Source organism: Mobula birostris, chromosome 2 (assembly GCF_030028105.1).
Source record: "Mobula birostris isolate sMobBir1 chromosome 2, sMobBir1.hap1, whole genome shotgun sequence".
In the NCBI taxonomy this organism is placed as follows: domain Eukaryota; kingdom Metazoa; phylum Chordata; class Chondrichthyes; order Myliobatiformes; family Myliobatidae; genus Mobula; species Mobula birostris.
The window spans coordinates 93,632,220-93,653,376 of NC_092371.1; the positions used below are offsets into that span (position 1 = coordinate 93,632,220).

The window sequence follows — 21,157 nt, forward strand, 5'->3', positions numbered from 1 at the left end:
AACTAATGTTACAGCTATATAGGACCCTGGTCAGACCACGCTTGGGGTACTGTACTCAGTTCTGGTCACCTCACTACAGGAAGGATGTGGAAACTACAGAAAGGGTGCAGAGGAGATTTACAAGGATGTTGCCTGGATTGGGGAGAATATCTTATGAGAATGGGTTGAGTGAACTCGGCCCTTTCTCCTTGGAGCACGGTTGGATGAGAGGTGACTTGATAGAGGTGTACAAGATGATGAGAGGCATTGAATATGTGGACAGTCAGAGGCTTTTTCCCAGGGCTGAAATGGCAAACATGAGTGGACACAGTTTTAAGATGCTTGGAAGTAGGTACAGAGGAGATGTCAGGGGTAAGTTTTTTACGCAGAGAGTGGTGAGTGCGTGGAATGGGATGCCAGCGACGGTGGTGGAGGCGGATACGATAGGGTCTTTTAAGAGACTCCTGGATAGGTACATGGAACTTAGAAAAATAGAGGGCTATGGGCATCCCTAGGCAATTTCTAAAGTAAGTACATGTTCGGCACAGCATTGTGGGCCAAATGCTGTAGGTTTTCTATGTTTCTATTTGCAATTGTCCTTTTCTCCAGAACTTGTGATTCTTGAAAGATCATTACTAATGCCTCCACAACCTCTTTAGCCAGCTCTGTCAGAACCCTGGGGTGTACACCATCTGGTCCAGGATACTGCTAGTATCTTCTACAGTGAAGACTGATGCAAAATACGTATTCAATTCATCCGCTATTTTCTTTTCCCCCATTACTAACTTCTAGCATCATTTTCCAGCAGTCCACTATCTTCTCTTGTCTCTCTTTTACTCTTTATATATCTGAAGAAGCTTTTGATATCCTCTTCATATTCCATTTTTTCCCTACTTATGACTTTTTTTTAGTTGCCTTATGCTTCCCAATCCAGTAACTTCTGACTAAATTTTGCTCTATTACATGTCCTCTCTTTGATTTTTTATGTTGGCTTTGACTTCCCTTGTTAGCCACCCTGCCTTTAGGATACTGCTTCTTATTTGGGAGGTATCTATCCTGTGTTCCTAGAATCTCCAGCTATTGCTGGTGTGCCATCATCTCTGCTTCCAATTACCTCTGGCCAGCGTCTCTCTCGTACTTCTGTAATTCCCTTTACTCCACTGTAATACTGATACATCTGACTTTAGCTTCTCCCTGTGATGAGCGACCTTGACGAGGATAGTAAGGACCCAAGTGCTGGAGTACTCAAGACTAAGATTGAGACACAAAATGAGAGTGAAGCTGGAACTGAGCACTGAACAAGACGCTAGGCAATAATCCAAAGAAGTTTACAGCTGAGCACTGAACCTCGGTTCAGCTGCTCCTTAAATCCTGAAATCCTGGTGCGAAAACATGACAGTCAATTAGCAAGATGATCCTGAATCCTTAAAGGGGACACAGCAGCTATCCATAATCCGTAAAGTTAGAGCGTTGAAATTCCAGAAGCTGGTGTGGTTGTGTGCATATCATAACAGGAGTTCCTTTCCTGTGGCTGACTCCCGACGGCCCTGGCTGCTCGGAGAGACGGTGATGGTAGTCATGGATAAGAGCCAGATCCAAGATGTCCTTTTCAGGCACCCAGCACTTCTCCTTGGGTCCAAATCCTTCCCAGTCCATGAGGTAGTGCCAAATATCCCATACTGTTTGTGAATTCAAAATTCTTCTTACTGTGAAGACCTGTACCCCATTGATAAGCCTGGGTGGCAGCGGGATTGATGGTGTTGGGGTTAAGGGGCTGGGGCAGACAGGTTTTAATGTGGAGGGTGGGATTGACCTTCAGGGTCACCAGGTTTACTTTCTTGAGGACTTTGAAGGGTCCAATAAACTTGGGTGCCAACTTTCTAGACTCCACCCAGAGTGGACAGCCAGACCTGTTGCCCAGGCTGCGAAGCGGGTCCCTGTCTTCTCCTCCAGTTAGCCTTGGCTTTTTCCCCCTAGGCAGAAGGCAGCAAAATCTCTCTTGTCCTGATTCATTTCTACTTGCAGCATTGGACAAGATCTTTGGCTGCAGGAACCCCAACCCTGCCCTCCTGCTCTAGGAAGAATGGCAGAGAATAGCCAAACTGGCACTGGAATGGTGACATACTGAGCACCAAATGCTATGAGGTGTTGTGGAGTGACCTCTGCCCACATCACATCATTCATTGGGTCTTTCTGAGGCCAGGCATCTTAGGGTTCATTTCAAATCTTTCTTGACCCACTCCATCTGGCCATTGGACTGCAGGTGAAACCCAGAAGGAAGACTCGCTGTTGCCCCAATCAGCTTGCAGAATGTCCTCCAGAAACATCATATGAATGATGGACCATGACCTGTGACAATGTCCACTGAGAATCCATGCATCCGGAAGACCTAGTCCAGGACAATTTTGGCCACCTCCACAGCTGATGGTAGCTTATTCAAGGCAATGAACTTGCAGGCCATTGAAAACCAATTGACAATTACCATGATGAAGGTTTTCACCTTGGATGGCGGAGGACCCATGACAAAGTCCATGGAGATGTGAGCCATGGTCTGTTCAGAACAGGTGGAAGTGGAGGAGCCCTTGAGGTTGGGTACGGTGCTCTTTGTTCAGGGAGCACACTCATCATGCCTGCACATATTGTCGAACCTCTTTTGCCATTCTGGGTCACTAGTACCTTCTCTTGATGAATTCGAGGGTCCTGACAATCCCTGGGTGAGCGGTCATTCTCAATTGGAGTACCTGAGACTGAATGGAACTTGGAATGACCCGAAGGACCATTCTTAGGAATCTCCCCTTGTGCTTGGGCCTTGCAAACAAAAGCGTTGATTCTCCATCTGGCACCACCATTTAGGCTTGGGGAAAGTGGTGGTAGGCTGTTCCTCTCTTTTGGGTTCATTGAACTGATGGGACAAGGCATCTGGTTTCTGTCTTTTTAACCCGGTTGATGGTGAGGATGAAATTAAAGCGGTTAAAGAACAAAGCCCACCTGGCCTGCCTGGAATTCAGTCTCTTGGCCTCAAGAATATAAGCCAGGTTCTTGTGGTCTGTCCAAGTGACAAAAGGGTTCTTGGCCACCTCAAGCCAGGGACTCTATTCTACCGAAGCCAATTTAACTGTGGGTAGTTCCTGATTCCTGGAATCATTGTTTCTCTCTGCGATTGGATTACTACATGGAGAAGAACACACATGAGTGCAGTTTACTGTCCAGAGGGGACCATTGAGACAACACTGCACCCGCTCCGATATCTGAGGCACTCACCTTCACAATGAAGGGAAGGTTTGGGTTAGGTGAAACCAAGATGGGAGCTGATGTTTGATCTAAGATTGTTTGACCTCTGTAAAAGCAACCTCCACCTTGGTCATCCAGACAACAGGGTCCGTGCATTTCTTAGTTGGAGCCGTCAGCAGAGCTGCCATTGAGCTGAAGTTCCTGATGAACTTCTGGTAAAAGTTAGCAAAACCCAGGAATCATAGGACTTGACTGACACTGAATGGTTGTGGCCAATCTCCGACTGCCTGAGTCAAAGTAGGGTCCATCTAGAGATTGCCAATGGAGATGATGAAACCTAAAAATTAAATGGTCGTCACGTGAAATTCAGACTTCTCCAGCTTAAAGCACATGGTCTAGAAGTCTCTTTAAAATGTCCCTGATGTGAGCGACATGCTGCTCCATGGACTTCGAAAAGATGAGGATATCATCCAAGTAGACAAGTATTTACTTATGGAGAGTATCCCGGAGCATGTCATTTATAAAGGCCTGAAAAACTGCTGGAGCATTTGCAAGGCCAACGGGCATAACCAAGTACTCATAGTGCCCTGTTGATGTATTGAATGTGGTTTTCCACTCATCGCCCTCTGTTATGCAGACCAGATTGTAGTCTAGCTTCATGAATACTCTTGCCCCTTGGAGAATCTTGAAGGCAGCATTTATGAGTGGAAGGGGATAATGATTCTTCTCCGTTATACAGTTTAACCCTCTATAATCAATGCAAGGCCACAGGTTCCCATCTTTTTTTCTGTACGAGAAAGAAGCCTCAGCTGGCTGGTAAGGTGGAAGGCCAAATGAAGCCTACGGCAAGAGCCTCCTTTATGTACTCATCCATTGTGGTCCCTGGACCTGAGAGTGTGTACAATTGACCCAGTGGAGGACAAGTACCAGGCAGTAGGTCTGTAGCTCAGTCATAGGGTTGGTGTGGTGGAAGAGCCGAGGCCTTTCCTTTGTTGAAGACCTCTTTCAAGTCCTTGTAAACAGAAAGAACTTTGATTGCTCTGGGCATTGCAAATTCCTCAGAACATTCCTTCAAGGACGACTTCTGATACTTCTTAGAATGTTTGACAGATCTCAGCATCTCTTCCCTAGGTTTACTAGATTCCTTTGTTGAACCAGTAGGCAAATCAGAGTCCAACTCCTCATCCATATCCTCAGACAGCAGCAATGAGGTGTTACAGATGGGCCTTGTGTCCCCAGGGGGCTGTGTTTAGGAGTCCTTCTTTTAGTCGGGACCTTAGGCTCAGCCGCAGGAGATCTCGACTGCTTGGGCACCTCCTTGGTCTTCACCTGAACTAGAGAACCCCTTTCTCCAGCTCCCACACGCTCCTGACTAGACAGGGTCAGGATTCACACAGTCCCGCTGGCCAAGACCCGCTTGTCTGTCTTTGAGGGAAGGGCTACAGGTTACCTCACACTGGTCTGCTCCTTTGGTGGTCGTTGGTCTTGGGGGAGTCTGTGGGTTGGATCCTCATGCCACAAACGTACCCTCTCACAATGACTGGACCAAGCAATGATTCTCCCTCCCTCCAGTCCACGGATAGCCAAGGGTACCTGCAGATCAGGGGTATGAGTGGTGAATTAATGATGTAGAAACTAATGTCTTCCACATTATCCCTATCGTCATCTGCAAAACCAATATCTGGTGCTGGATCTGCCCGGAACCTAGTGGACAGTTGTCCAAGACCGTGGCAGGCATGGACTGGCTCAACTCTCACAGCGGTATGTCGAGCCAACAGGCAGTCCCCAGGTCCAGGCAATTATCAACTGCCCCATAGTCTACAGAAGCTTTCACCTCTCTTCAGTTCTTATCCCAGGAGATCTCTGTCTTTAGTATGACGCCAGAATCTGTAGGGTTGGGAGTGGCAGCTGCTACCATTGCAGTCTTCCTGGTATAGGACAGTGTTATCAGCTCTCCTGTAGCCTCGGGCATTTGCCCATAGGTGACCTGTCTCTCCACAGTAATAGCAGTAGCCTTGACTCCAACACCAGGACCCCTCAATGGCGGAGAGCTTTGTGAGGCTGATCTGCCTGGGTTAAACTGAGTCCACAAATGGGGGCAGGCAGGTTGTAGTCCGAGATTCGGAGGTGGAACTGCGATGCATTGAGACTGGGCTCAGGGTTAAACCCTCTTCGACCTCTTGATGTAGTCCCATGTATGCTCTGCCAGAGGGTTATTGAGGCGGATGGACTGGTTGATTAGGATCTCTGAGTCCCTTGCTGACTCCCCCAGGGCGAGGGCATCCTTAGTTCATCCCAGAATTCATGACAGTATAGAATGGCCAAGGCATCTCTGTTCCAGCCACTCTATTGGGCCAAAGTCTGGAACTAAATAGTGTAGTTGGCTGCTGACTGACTGACCTGATGCACTTTCATCAGAAGGTCTGAGGTTCTATTTGCTCAGGTGGGATGATGAAATATCTTTCGCATGGTGGCCATGATTTTTTCTGAATCCACACAAATCTCCCACTATTGCTTCCAATGCACAGTGGCTCAGGAGAGGGCTCTCTATGTTAGGAGAGTGATCACAAAGCCACTTTTCCATGCACCAGAGGGAACAGGGACAACTGGACTTTGAACACTGAAGAACATTGAGTGAAGAGGCCGTGGCACGAACCCAGGTCACTGTCAAATCTCTCCAGGGTTGGAAGATGTACTGGCTCCAGCTTCTTCCTTGCGAAAGTTGATGCACGGTGACCTGGGGTTCATATATCTCCAGGATCTGTGTAGAAATCCTCTCACAGTGACTGGCCACAGTTGATGAAGGACTCTGATACCCCGCTGGGTCCACGTTGGCTCAATCGTACTGTGACGAGAGACCTTGACAAGGATGGTTTGGACCCAAGCGCTGGAGTATCCAGGACTAGGATCGAGACACAATATGAGACTGAAACTAGAACTGAGTGCAACACAAGACACTGGGCAGTAATCTGAGAAAGCTTATGGCTGAGCACAGAACCTCTGTTCAGCTGCTCCTTAAATACTGAAATCCTGGTGCCAAAACATGGCAGTTAATTAACGGCAACACACATAAAAATTGCTGGTGAACGCAGCAGGCCAGGTAGCATCTATAGGAAGAGGTACAGTCGACGTTTTGGGCCGAGACCCGAAACATCGACTGTACCTCTTCCTATAGATGCTGCCTGGCCTGCTGCGTTCACCAGCAATTTATCTGTGTGTTGCTTGAAATTCCAGCATCTACAGATTTCCTCATGTTTGTGCACTTAACGGGACAGTACTGAATCTTAAAGGGACCATGCCAGCTATCCATACTCCAGAGAGTTAGAGCATAGAAATTCCAGAAGCTGGCGTGGTTAGGTGCATATTATAACCCTCCTTCTCAAACTGCACAGTGAATTCTATCATAATAAGATCACTGTTTCCTAAGGGTTCCTTTACCTTCAGCTCTCTAATCAATTCTGGTTCAGTGCGCAACACCCAAACCAAAATAGCTGACTCAACCACGAGCTGCTCTAAAAAGCAATCTTCTAGGCATTCTACAAACTCCCCTTCTTGGGATCCAGCACCAACCTGATTTCCCAATCTATCAGTATATTGAAATCCTCTATGACTATCGTAACATTGCCCTTTTGACATGCATTTTCTATATCCTGGTTTATGGTCTGTATACAACTCCCATCAGGGGTTTTTCACCCTTGCAGTTTCTTACCTGTACACCTTTTGATCCTGTGTCAGCTCTTTCTAAAGATTTGATTTAATTTTTTACCAACAGAGCCACCCCACTGCTTAGCCTACCTGCGATACAATGTGTATCATTGGATGTAAAACTTCCGGCTATAATCTTCTTTCAGCCATGATTTAGTGATGCCTACAATACTTGCCCATCTGTAACTGTGCTATAAGTTTATCTACCTTATTCCATATACTGCGTGCATCAAATAGAACACCTTCAGTTCTGTATTCATCACTCTTTTCAATTTTGTCCCCCTTTTACATTGAAACTCATCTCATTGATTGCAATTTTGCCCCATCACCAGTCTGTCCTTGCTAGCAGTCCCACTACACAATGCCTCTATAAGCCAACTACCCCATCCTCAGCACTATAACTCCAGTTCCCATCCCCATGTCAAATTAGTTTAAACCCTCCCAAACAGCTCTAGCAATTTAGTGATTGAAGGGTGAAATGTCTGTGTGACTGGTGTTCCCCCACCTTCCTCTGGTCCACGGAGATCTCCAACATTCTGCCCCACGCATGCCCCACACCTCCACCTCCTGGAGTGATGGCACACAGTTGCGGAATAAACGCATCTACAAATTCTTTGAAGGGGAACTTGAAGTATTTGACATGTTTGGCCATTCCATCACTAAAGTTATCACAGACATTTTTGCCTAAAGGTCACATACATTTGCACCTTCCAGCTGCTCACTGTTTAACGGTCAGGAGTGGCAGCCACAGTTTCTCCTCCCTTTCAGCCTAGATACGCTAAGATGAGATGTTGATAGTAACACACACAAAATGCTGCCAGAACTCAGCAGGTCAAGCAGCATCTGTGGAGGAGAATTTCGGCCAAGTTCCTTAATCAGGACTGGAAAGGGAAGGGGGAAGAAGCCAGAATAGACTACAGAATAGGAGCAGTGAGAGAGGGCCTCACTGAACTCCTATCGAAGAGAATGTAGACTTCTTCAGTACCTATGAGGAGCAAAACAAGGAGAATCCTCTGGTGTCTCCCAAACCCACCTCCCTTCTCCTACCTGGCATTATCTGCCTGCCATCTTATACCTCTTCTCCTCAAATTCCTGCCTCAATATTCTCTTTCCCCTCTTCAGACCAGCCATCTTCCGTCTCCCCTCTCAGTCCTGATGCAGGGTTTCATCTGGAAATGCAGACAACTCTTTTCCGCCCATGGATGCTGCTCTATTCATTGAGTCCTTGCAGGGAATCTGGAAGCTTCCAGCAGCTGCTGGTCTGACTCTCTCATTGCTTCATTCACCAATAGCTTCACACACTCAACAAGGCTTGAAAGCGGTGTGAGAAACAGCAAATCTTTCAACTGGTTATTGGAAAAAAAGCTTGGCTCAGAAGCAAGTTGGCTGACAGGAAGTTACTGCCACTCACACAGTGCATATCAAATAGTGTAAGATGTGAGGTGGAAGTGGCTTTTTCAGCCGTTTAGTTTCAGAGCTCCCTCTCATGATGCTGGCTGACCTTGATCTCCACACATACACCTTTGGCAAACTGCCGTATGCCGCTGGTAAGGCGGTCTAAATAAGCAGGGCAATGGAGACAGCAATTAGACAGAGCAAGAGCAAGAGAAGCTTGTCGTGGTGGAAGAACAGCTTGTTGCCATGGGAAACGGTGTGTGCACCACATCCACACACACAGCTGAGCAGAGAGCACTGGGAATTACAGCAAAGTTGTATTGCCAAGGTCCTGGGAGCTTGTGAATTTATTTTCTGTTTGAAGTCAGGTCTTGAAGCATTTTGATACAAGGAAAGCTTTCAGAAAGCATTTTGAAACTGTTCCATGTAAACAGTTCTAGTCAGACATCTTAAAACAATGTTAGAATGGAGGAAATGGGAAAAATGCTGAAAATATGTGTAACTCTCGGTTTGGCTAGCAGCTTAATCTGGGGGAAGACAGCCCTCGGCCCTGCCAAACTTAAGAAATCTCGTTTGGGTGGATGCTGCACGATGTGTTCCCCTGTTATAAATCAGTACCACGAAATAACAGAACAGTACACAATATACGATTAAACAATTGAGCTTTATAATTCTTAATTTGTCTATATGGTTAGTAAAGAAACAAAAGAAAGGAAAGGGCCCATTCTCATGAAACAGTCTAATGCGCAACCTTGGAGATCACTGACAAGACCATTCGTCCACCATCGACCTCCTCCGATCGTCGCTGACCTTCAGACCCTTGGTCCAAATCCACTCCGTCTGGTGGTCTACCAACTCTCTCCATTCGTGTCTTCTCTTCTCATCTCTTCACGGCAAAAGACCGCAAAATCCCTGCTCCCAAACCCACAAGAAAGAACAACATCCGTCTCATTGGATAGCCCCACATTCCAAAGCCCCGTTATCTCTAGTCATAACCCGAACATTGCTGCTACAGAGAAACTATTACATTGGCAGTGAAACCTTACAGTGTGTTAAACTCTCCTCCCACCAAATTTAGTCATGTCCTCATGACATTGAGATAATTCGCTAACCCTTCCTGCAAAACACAAAGTCCAATCCAGGTATAAAAGGCAGTGACATAGCTCCCCAACACAATAGGGGTCACACTCTGTTCCCCCAATGCTACGTAGGCCAGCCTATCCGATGGTCTCCTAATTCTCTGAGACCTCCGTACCCCTCACTTAACTCTTTGGGTTCAGACACTACCAGGGATACTCTGGTCTACCTGGCGAGGCCTCCCCTGACCTATCACTCGTGCCCATCTGCAACTCGGACCGCTTGGTCCCGTGGCCAAGCCCCCCTTCATCCCTTGCAAGGTCCCGCTGCAATCCAGGCTGTCCACAGATAGCTTCCCCCCCACCCCCACCCCCACCCCACCCCACTTCACCTGACTCAGCAGGAGAAAGGCCAGGAGTCTGTTCCTCAATCAATGGGGAGCTAGTGAAAGGCAGCATATACCACACATCCTCCGAATCAGTATCCCTCTCAGGGGTGGGGGCTGGCCTAATCTCTCCTGCTGTGGGCCCTGCAGTCACCCCGTGTTTTTGCAGAGTCCTCCTACTTAGTGTAGGCTTAAAGTCGGGCTCTGGGTCTACCTGCATCTTTTGTCCCGGGGGCACAAGGTGGTTCTGATGGAGAATCTTGACAGGCCCATTCCCATCCTCTGGTTTCACCCAGAAAACTAGTAGGTTTGGCATTTGACTCTCCACCACATAGGGTTTAGCCACCCAACAGTCCGCCAACTTATGCTTCCCAGGTAGCCCCAAATTCTTTATGAGGACTCGGTCTCCTGGCAGGAGTTGGGAGAACCTCACCTTCTGATCATACCTCCTCTTATTTCTTTGATTCTGCTTGCCCTTTTAAGCTCTTGTCTCATGTCAGACACACAGATCAGATAAGTCTTCGGTGGTAAGTCACCCTTTGTCAATCCCAAAACAAGGGTCAATGGGCAACCTCACCTCGTGCCCAAACATCAGATAGTATGGCGAGTACCTGGTAGCTTTATTTCGGGTACAGTTATAAATGTGGACCAGATGTCCAATATGTTGACTCCACCTGCTCTTCTGGCTGATCTCCAAGGTCCTGAGCATGTCTAGCAAGGTCCAATAAAACCTTGGGCTGGGGATCACCCCGCAAATGATAGGGCGTGGTCCTTGACTTCTTGACTCCAAGCATGCCCAGTAACTCATGGATGAGTCTGCTCTCAAAATCCTCTCCCTGATCACTATGTACCCATCTGGGGAGGCCATAATAAATTAAATACTTCTCCCATAACACTTTGGCCACCGTGGACAGCCACTGGTCCTTGGTAGGAAAAGCCTGCTCATATCTGGTGTAGTGATCCGTGATGCATTGCTGGCATCAGGTTCTATTGACACAAAATCCATACACACCAGGTCCAGAGGCCTCACACTCTGCAAGTGGGACAAAGGTGCTGCCTGTGTAGGCAGTGTCTTCCGCCATGTGCATTGCAGTATTTTTCAACTTCCAACTTCATTCAGGGCCAGTAAAACCAGTCTCTGAGCAATCCATAGGTCTTTTCAACCCCCAATTGTCCAGTGGAATGGGCTGCCAGCGACGGTGATGGAGGCGGATATGATGGGGTCTTTTAAGAGACTCCTGGATAGGTACATGGAGCTTAGACAAATAGAGGGCTATGGGTAACCCTAGGTAAATTCTAAGGTAAGGACATATTTGGCACAGCTTTGTGGGCTGAAGGGCCTGTATTGTGCTGTAGGTTTTCTATGTTTCTATGTTTCTAATCATCATGAAGTGACTTCAATGCAATCCTCCGATACTTCTCCCAATTGATCCACCGCTCGGTCCTGCCCCTCCTTTCCTTCTGCCTTCATGGTGATGGCAAACAGACACATGGCCTTCACCCCTGGGGCAGGAATGCTCTCCCACTCCTCGTCCCTGACCAGTCCCTCATGTGCCCGTCGGGACAAAGCATCAGCATCAATGTTCCTGCTTCCCTACCGGTACTTCAGGCTGAAATCATAGGCAGACAATCCTGCCAACTACAGATGGCCTGTGGCATCCATTTGCGCTGAGGTCAGGATATAAGTTAGGGAGTTATTGTCCGTCCTCACCTCAAACTCGGCCCCATAGAGGTAGGCACTCAGCTTATCCACCACCACCCATTTCAACACCAGAAATTCCAACTTGTGCATGGGATAGTTTTTCTCGGAGGGCAACAGACTCTGGCTGACAAGTGCAATGGGTCTCAACCAGGTGCCCTGATCCTGATACAGGATGCCCCCCAAGCCCTCTCGGCTGGCATCCATGTGCAGTGCATACGGCAATAGGGGGTCCACAAAAGCCAGCACCAGTGCCTGGGTCAGCAGCTCCTTCAGCGACTGAAAGGCCTTCTTACATTTTGCATCCTACCTCAGTCCAAAGAGCTCCGACGGGCTAAGATACTCTCCACAATGCTGTCCCTTTTTCTCCCTCCCTTTCTTTCCCAAGGGAGGGTAACCACATAGAAGCTGATTCAACGGGTGACTCACTTTGGCGTAGCCCTTCACGAACCTCCGATAGTGACTACAGAACCCAAGGAACGAGCACAGAGTGTTTACGGTCTGGGGTATTGGCCAAGTAGTCACTGCCTCTTCCTTAGCCGGATCTGGAGCTATTCCATCTTGTAAGACTATGTGCCCAATGTAGCTAACAGACGTTTGGCAGAACTGGCTCTTGTCCAGGGAAAGTTTTAACCCCTCAGCTTTCAGGCAGCCCAGCACCTTCAGCAGCCTCGCTTCATGTTCTTCCAAGGTGTATCCAAGCACTATGAAGTCATCCAGATACTCCAATACCTCAAGCAAGTTCATATCCCCCACCGTCTTCTCCATGACCCACTGGAAGGTTGCAGGGGCTCCCGATATGCCCCGGGGCATCCTTTCGAACTGGAAAAATCCCAGGGGACATATAAATGTCGTTTTCTCTTAGACGGCCTCACTCATGTGGATCTGGTAATATCCACTCCTCAAGGCCAGCACACTGAACCACCTCACACCACCCAGGCATCCAGCACGTCTTCAATCCTTGGGACGGTATACTGGTCGGGGACGGTGCACCTGTTCAGAGTCCTATTATCCACACACATCCGTACCTTCCCATTCTTCCTCCTGGCCACTACTATTGAGGATGCATAGGGGCTTCGGGACTCGGTGAAGTTTCCTTCAACTTACACAAATGCTGCCAAACATCCTCCACCTCTGCGGGGGCCAGCCTTCACGATCGCTCTCTAAATGGGGTGTCCTCGGTCACCTGGATAGTGCGACGAGTGCTCTTGGAACAACGCACATCAAACTCATCAGTGGAAGAGACACCTTCCAGCTTCAACATCTTCTCTCCCAACCTCCTCTTCCAACCTGCAGGAACCGGGGAGTCCCCGAAGTTGAATGACTCAGTGGTCAGCTTTCCCCCCTTTTCCAATAGTTTCTTCCTGGCTTGTCTCACAGGGGCACTAGCCATTACTGTCACCGGGAACAAATGCACCAGGGGCATACCCCGCTTGAAGGTGACCTACCTCTTCATAGTGCTCCTGACAATCACTGCCATCCTGTTCGTCTGTACAACCGAGATATTCTGCAGTTCAGGCCTCACCAGTACCCCAGCCGGAAATCCCGACTCCCCCTCGTGGTCTTCCAGAGCTTCCACTAAGAGGGCCTCACCCTCAGGTACTCCAGGAAATTTGAGGGTCCCCATCACTCTTGCTAGTTCCCTGGGCCATACCACTATTGGCTTTGAACCACACAGTCCCACACCTAAGTTCGGTATCCAGCCCAATGCAGTCACGCACTTCCTCAAAACTAGCCTGAAACACCGGGTGCATGGACAATATTCCCAGAAAGCTCTCGCCAGCCTTCTCCTTGCAGACCCCCATAAGTCTCTTCACAAGAGGGGTGTTGGTCCCCACCAGAACTGAAACTCTGTCCTTCTCAGCAGGGTCCGGACAAACCAGCACTAATGTATCAAGGGCCTCAGACACTCCCACATCGGCCTCCGAGAACTCCAACTTTACTGACAAATAACTGTTGTATGGATAATCACTAGCACTAAGCCCCCAGATCTCCAGTGCCCTGAATGGGGTCAATGGTAAATACTTCCGATTCTGGTTGTAAAACAAACGATACAACAATGTGACCTGTGACCCGGTGTCAAGTATGGCTTTAGCATAAATAAGCTCTATTCATAGCGACACACTGGAGCATGGACCCACTAAGCCTTGAAGAATAGGGCCTTTCGCTTTCCAGGGTTTCTTGGTATATTGCTGGGAATGTGTTCCCCCAGAGACACCAGGCTGTTCCCTCACTGGGTCTCCTATAAATTTTCCCAACGACTCTCCCTGCTGAGGTACCTGGGGGCTCACTCTCCTTCTGGTGTGACACCTGCTGCCAGCAGACCTCCACGTTGTTTGTCCCCTTGGGGGATCTGTGCCCCCCACCCCCCCATCAGCTCCATCATATAGGGGAAGGTCACACCCGCTGATAAAAGCCGACATATCTCTGTTCTAAACTCTGCCACAATCTTCTCTACCACTCCCCGGGGCAGGCTGTCTGTGGTCACATTGCCGCAGGGGACCACTACCGAAGACTGTATCCTGCTGTTGGAGTCCTCCTGTGCCTCCGACGTGTTCTCCTCTTCCCGTACCTCTCTGATCAGCTCAACAAAAGAGGGAGGGGGGCACGTCTTATGAGACAATAGGAGACCCCAAGCTATCAGGTCCTGGGACTGGGTGCCCCAGGCTATCTGATCCACTCTGATCCACCTTAGCTACCTGAATGACCTCTCTACACTGCAAGAAATTTAGCTGCCTCTCTAGCTGAACAATATAAGCAGAAAGCTTCTCCCCTTTCTCCTGATGCATGTTCTAAAACCCCACCATGAGCTCCATTGGGCTTCCTGTCGGGCCAAAAGCATTGTCCAGTGCTTGCAACACGCATAAAAGTTGCTGGTGAATGCAGCAGGATAGGCAGCATCCATAGGAAGAGGTACAGTCGACGTTTCAGGCTGAGACCCTTCGTCAGGACTAACTGAAAAAAGAGCTAGTAAGAGATTTGAATGTGGGAGAGGGAGGGGGAGGGATGGAGCCAAGAGCCGGACAGTTGATTGGCAAAAGGGCTTGCATGTGATTGACAGTTTTCGCTACGGGATACCGCAACATGACCGCTCTCACAACATCAGCAGCCGCCCACTCAAACTCTCAACTGTCACTTTACATCATCAGAGCACTGCCACTCATCAAACAACTGAGAGGTCCGCTCCGCCCAAGTCTTATACTCCTCCTCCCCTTTAGGGATGGGCGTAATTCCAGAGAACAGGTGGAGCCTGCCATAGCTGGGACTTTGAACCTGGGCATTTTTCCATTTGTTCGCCAGAGAGGTAAGGGCGGATACTAACTCAGAATTCTCACTCTCCCCTGGGAGATGTGGACTAATTAGACATTCCAAACCTGACCACTCCTTCCTCTCACTCCTCAGAAACGGGAGAACCCTGTCTTTGAAATCTCCACCCCCAGCTACCTATACATTAGCGCTGGTCTGCATTAAAATGAAAGCTGCACCTGCCATTTTATCAAACCTCTGCCCCGCAATTGCAACTTTAACAGTAAACAGGCAAATTAACAATTCATCCGGAGTGCAAATATCTACCCCACTGGTTCAATGCTCAGGGTAATCACACAGCATCCAACGAAATCAATCCTGAACGATACCCCCACAGTTGTAACTCTCAGTTCAGCTAGCGGCTTAATCTAGGGGAAGACAGCCCTCGGCCCTGCCAAACTTAAGAAATCTTGTTTGGGTGGATGCTGCGCGATGTGTTCCCTTGTTATAAATCAGTACCACGAAATAACAAACAGTACACAATATGCGATTAAACAATTGAGCTTTATAATTCTTAATTTGACTATATGGTTAGTAAAGAAACAAAAGAAAGAAAAGGGCCCATTCTCATGAAACAGTCTAATGCGCAACCTTGGAGATCACTGACAAGACCATTCGTCCACCATCGACCTCCTCCGATCGTCGCTGACCTTCAGACCCTCACTCCAAGTCCACTCTGTCCGGCGGTCTGTTAACTCTCTCCATCAGCGACTTCGCTCCTCATCTCTCTCCAGCAAAAGACCGCAAAATCGCTTCTCCCAGACCCACAAGAAAGAACGACATCCGTCTCATTGGATAGCCCCACATTCCAAAGCCCCATTATTTCTAGCCATAACCCAAACATTGCTGCTACAGAGAAACTATTACATTACAGTGAAACCTTACAGCACGTTACTTATGCAATAAAAACAGAGAATGATGGACATACTCAACAGGTTCAGAAACACTGGGTGAGAAAAAGAAATTCAACCTTTTGGGTTGGTGACTCTTCATCAATAGTCTTTACTTTATTGAAAGAGTGGCTTGGGTAAAAGATAAATTCATGAAAAGAAATATTTATTTAGAGATACAGCATAGTAAAAGCCCTATCCCCCAAGTGAGTCCATGTGACAAATTAATCTACTAATCTGTACGTTTTTAGAATGTGGGAGGAAACCCACACAAGCATGGGGAGAACATAAGAACTCTTTACAGACAGCCGTGGGAATCTAACCCAGGTTGCCTGCACTGTAAGAGAGTTAGGTTAACCACTATTCTACCATGCTGCTTATTTTCTTGTTGATAGCCTTCCCCCTTCTTCTCCTCTGGATCAGCATCAGACCTTGCCAAATTAGTCATCCTTGGCATTGGGTGCTGAGGTGGCACTTCACTGAGAGATTGGCGTGTCTAAACTCATTCATGCCCTGGTCAGTCATCCCCGCACCCCATAGGTGGCACTGACCATTGTCAGTGGGGCTGCGGGTTGATTCTGCCTGGCTCAGCTTGATGCTAAAGTCCCCCTAGAGGTACGCAATGATCTCTATCCAGGACAGTTCCTCGTGGATGGCACTGAGAACTCTCAGCCCTTGCATCAGGAACACACTAGGAGCTGTGTCAGTGGCAGAAGGAGGAGACCACCAGGTTTCTTCACAACGTACCTTTGCCCATAGCAACACAAGCTTCCTGCCCCTTCTGTAGGCTCTCAGGAGGTATCCCAGAATCCACAGAATCAGAAGAAAATACAACAGGCAGAGATGAGCTGGCCGGGCTGGAAACTGGGACCAAATCCAGATCTTTCCCAGTCTATTAATGCCAGCCTCCGGTGTGTAAACTGAGAACTGAGACACAGTGAATTTACTCTGTGTAGCTGATCAGAAGTGTGCTGTCTGACATTCATGGGGCACTGGCTACACTTGGATAAAATGAGAGGACAGGGACCATCCTTCTCATGGTAAGAAGTATGAGCAAAATTAAACCGAACTGCTAACCAAGAAAAGTTTGCATCCAGCTGTGTCAATTGTATGACACAAGGCAGCATTTACCTCATGAGTTCAAATTCACCAGTTCCACTGGCAGGTCATTCCAAACTCTCATCACCTTTGAGTGAAGTTCCCACTCAGGTTCCCCTTAAGTGTTTCACCTTTCATCCTTAACCAACGATCTCTAGTTGCAGTCTCACCCAATCTCAGTGGAAAAAACTTGCTTCTATTAACCCTATCTATACCCCTCACAATTTTCTATACATTTATCAAATCTCCCCTCAGTCTTCTACGCTCCAGGGAATAAAGTCCCTATCTACTCAACCTTTCCCTCTAACTCATTTGTTCTCAAGTTCTGGTAACGTGTTTCTATACTTTCTGTGCACTCTTTCAATCTTACTGATATCTTTCTTGTGAGCACACAATACTCCAAATTAGGCTCACCAACACTTCATACAACTTCAACATAGCATCCCAACTCTTGTACTCAGTGCTTTGATTTATGAGGACCAATGTGCCGAACGTTCTTTATGACCTGACCTACCTGTGATAACATTTGTGAAGAATCAGTTTTGTCATTCACTTCGAGCAAGATATGGACAGGTGTTACGTCAGCCAAATAGCATGCTCATGGCGAATGCACCCACAAGCATGACATCCTCCGAAACAGATCTTTAGTACTTAAAAAAGACAGTGTGGCACTATTACGTTTATAAACAATTCCTCCTTTGTGAAAGGCTCTGTGATGAGCTGCTACTGCCAGGAATAAAGCTCAACAGCCTAATTTTCCCATTTTGATATCCAGAAACACTTATCTCAATAGCTCTACCAACACTTGGTCACTTGGTAAACTCACTCATTTTAGACTTTTTATTCTCTTGAACAAAAATAATTCAGATGCCAAAAGTTACTCCTAATGAGAATTTTCTTTTAGAGATAGTGTGATAATCGGCCCTTCCAGACCAACAAAGCCATGCCACCCAACTACACCCAAGTAACCAATTATCCTCCAAGGCAACACACACAAAATGTTGGAGGAACTCAGCATGTTAGGCAGCATCAACAGAAATGAAGAAACAGTCAACCTTCGGGCTGAGACCCTTCTCTATCTTCTAACCTTTGGAATGTGGGAGGAAACTGAGCACCCAGAGGAAACCCACATGGTCACAGGGAGAATGAACAACAGATGTGGAGTTGAACTTCAATCACTGGTGTTGTAATAGTATTACACTAACCATTACGCTATCCTGCCATTTTTTTGTGATTTTAGTTGGTGCTTTCTCCCAATATTGAATGGGAAAAGCCTATCCAGTCTATTTATTCAACCCTTCAATTGTCAGTGTGCAATCTGCACACCAGCCAACTGATTTAATACTTGGCAAGAGCTCTGACATCACTTCATCTGGATATACCAAGGACAGTCAAGCTTGGTGATACTTGCCCAATCATAATGTGCTTAATAACCTGATTTTCACAACTGGCCTTTTCATCGCCTCAGAACCATTCAACTTAATTGATAAGTTTATCCATTGCCATGTGACCTTCAAGAATAATCAAAATTGATACTGTTTTCCATGGAGATACTGAAGGCACTATTAACGTACTTTACTTTACTTGACACATTCATCTCAAACCAACAAACCAGGAGAAAAGATCTCCCGATTTTAAATTTCATCACTGTTATGTCTTGCCAACCTTCTCTCTGACTTCACCTGGATATAAATGGAATTTTGGATTAAGCAGCATGGACTTGCCCATGCTACGGCAGAGTTTCATTCCATGCTGTGTTGAAGCAGCTGACTGTCATTTCTGCAAGGCAAATGTATGAGCATAATAATTTATAAATGTTTGCACAGCTTTCAGGCTGATCAGGGAGTCAGCCTAAAGACATGGCAAGTCGTTATACAAAGCTTTAGCAACAACTCAAGGGAGAAATAAAGGTGATGGAAAATTAACATCAAAGAATAGATGTCAAATATCAAAGCCTTTGCTGAAGTCTTAAAATGATATGAACTTTTTGGAACTGTTTGTGGGGTGAAAAGGTAACGGGAATTACTCTGAAAGAAATGTTTAAAATATTGCTGGCTTTGGAAGCAGTGCAGAGCAAGTCAACCAGGTTGATTCAGGAGATGAGGTGGGTTAGCCTCTGAGGGGAGATTGAGTCATCTGGGACAATGTTCAGTGGAATTCAGAAGAATTGGAGGAGATCTTACAGAAACAGAGGAAGTTATGAAAGGGTACAGGTAAGACAGAGGCAGGAAAGTTGCTTCCACTTGTGAGTGGGACTAGAACAAAAGAGCCCCAAGATTAGGGAGAGTAGATTTAGGATGAAGATGAAGAAGATCCACTTTTCCCAGAGAGTAGTGAATCTATGGAATTCTCTGCCCAGGGAAGCAGTAAAGGCTCCCACAATGCCTCTGTCATGTATTTAATATTTCAGTAATATTCCGCAGTGTGAGGTGGCTTTCAAAAAGGTAAAGGAAATGGTGACATCACACACATGATGATCCACATCGTTCAGTGAAGCTTGTCTGTGATGCCTTGCCTTACAGTATAGGTGCAGTCATGTCACATGTTATGGTATAAGTGTAGTCATGTCACACATTATGGCAGCGGTCCCCAACCGCCGGGCCGTGGAGCATGTGCTACCGGGCCACGAGGAAACGATATGATTTAGCGAAATGAGTCAGCTGCACCTTTCTTCATTCCCTGTCACTCCCACTGTTGGAACTTGAACATACGCGAGGTCATGACCCACGCGTCATCCATGTCAGTGCGGGAAGATCAACTCCTTGAGCTTGCAAATGACGGTGGGCTGAAAAGTATGTTTGACATAACATCTCTGCCGGCATTCTGGATCAAAGTTAAGGCTAAATATACTGAGATAGGCATGAAAGCACTGAAAACGTTGCTTCCATTTCCAACATATCTCTGCAATGAATGCAACGAAAACTAAATTGCAGAATAGACTGGACAATAAGGAACCCCCTTCGAGAATCGCTGTCTCCCATCACCCCTCGATAGGACCATCTTGTTGCAGGGAAACAAGCCCAGGGCTCCCACTGATTCAGCGATATTGGTGTGTTGCAATGATTTTATATGTTCATACGGGGAAAATATGTGCTGAGTGTTTAATATCCAAACGTTACTTAAAATGCTATGATGCTATTGACTTGTAAGTGACTTATATAACCATATAACAATTGCAGCATGGAAACAGGCCATCTCTGCCCTTCTAGTCCATGCCGAACGCTACTCTCGCCTAGTTCCACCGACCTGTACTCAGCCCATAATCCTCCATTCCTTTCCTGTCCCTATACCTATCCAATTTTTCTTTAAATGATAATATCAAACCTGCCTCTACCACTTCTACTGGAAGTTCGTTCAACACTTACTTCAAGCTGCCCTGATAATTGACTTATCACTATATTCATGCAAAGAAAATATGCACTGTGTGTTTAATATTAAATTTGTTAGATAAACCCTTTTAGAAACGAAATTGAGTGTATTTTGGTTGAACAAGTTAGGTCTTTATTCTTTGGAGCGTAGAAGGTTGAGAGGGGACTTGATAGAGGTGTTTAAAATTATGAGGGGGATTGATAGAGTTGACGTGGATAGTTTTTTTACATTGAGAGTGGGGGAGATTCAAACAAGAGGACATGAGTTGAGAGTTAAAGGGCAAAAGTTCAGGGGTAACATGAGGGGGAACTTCTTTACTCAGAGAGTGGTGGCTGTGTGGAACGAACTTCCAGCAGAAGTGGTTGAGGCAGGTTCGATGTTGTCGTTTAAAGTTAATTTGGACAGGAAGGGTTATGGACCGAGTGCAGGTCGGTGGGACTAGGTGAGAGTAGGAGTTCGGCACGGACTAGAAGGGCCGAGATGGCCTGTTTCTGTGCTGTAATTGATATATGGTTATATGGTTATTAGCGACTTATCACCTATATTCCGGTCGTGATTAACACCCCGAACAGAATCGCGAAAAACGATTTGTAGGGAAAAATCGGCACGTACACGCATGTGCACTGGTGCCCGCGCAAGGCTTCATGGCCATTGTAGTCTTTCTCGGGGTAAACACAATGTATTTGACTGCTACTCTTGTCCGTTGACAACCCTACCCACCCCCCCACTTCCGGGTCGGCCAGTCCGCAAGAATATTGTCAATATTAAATTGGTCTGCTGTGCAAAAAAGGTTGGGGACCCCTGCGTTATGGTATAAGTACAATCATGTCACATGTTATAGTATAGGTGTAGTCATGTCACACGTTATAGTACAGGTACAATCATGTCACACGTTATGGTATAGGTGTAGTCATGTCACACGTTATGGTATAGGTACAATCATGTCACACGTTATGGTATAGGTGTAGTCATGTCACACTGTCTCAGGTCCACATGGTCCAACCCAGTTCCTTCATTTTTACC

At 46.9% G+C, this 21,157-nt stretch overlaps 1 protein-coding gene across 1 annotated transcript in view; it reads right to left on the reverse strand.

Annotated features, from left to right (window-relative positions):
* rsph14 (radial spoke head 14 homolog) overlaps positions 1–21,157 on the reverse strand; it is a 786,151-nt gene that overhangs the window by 70,534 nt on the left and 694,460 nt on the right. The gene's annotated exons all lie outside the window — the stretch shown is intronic.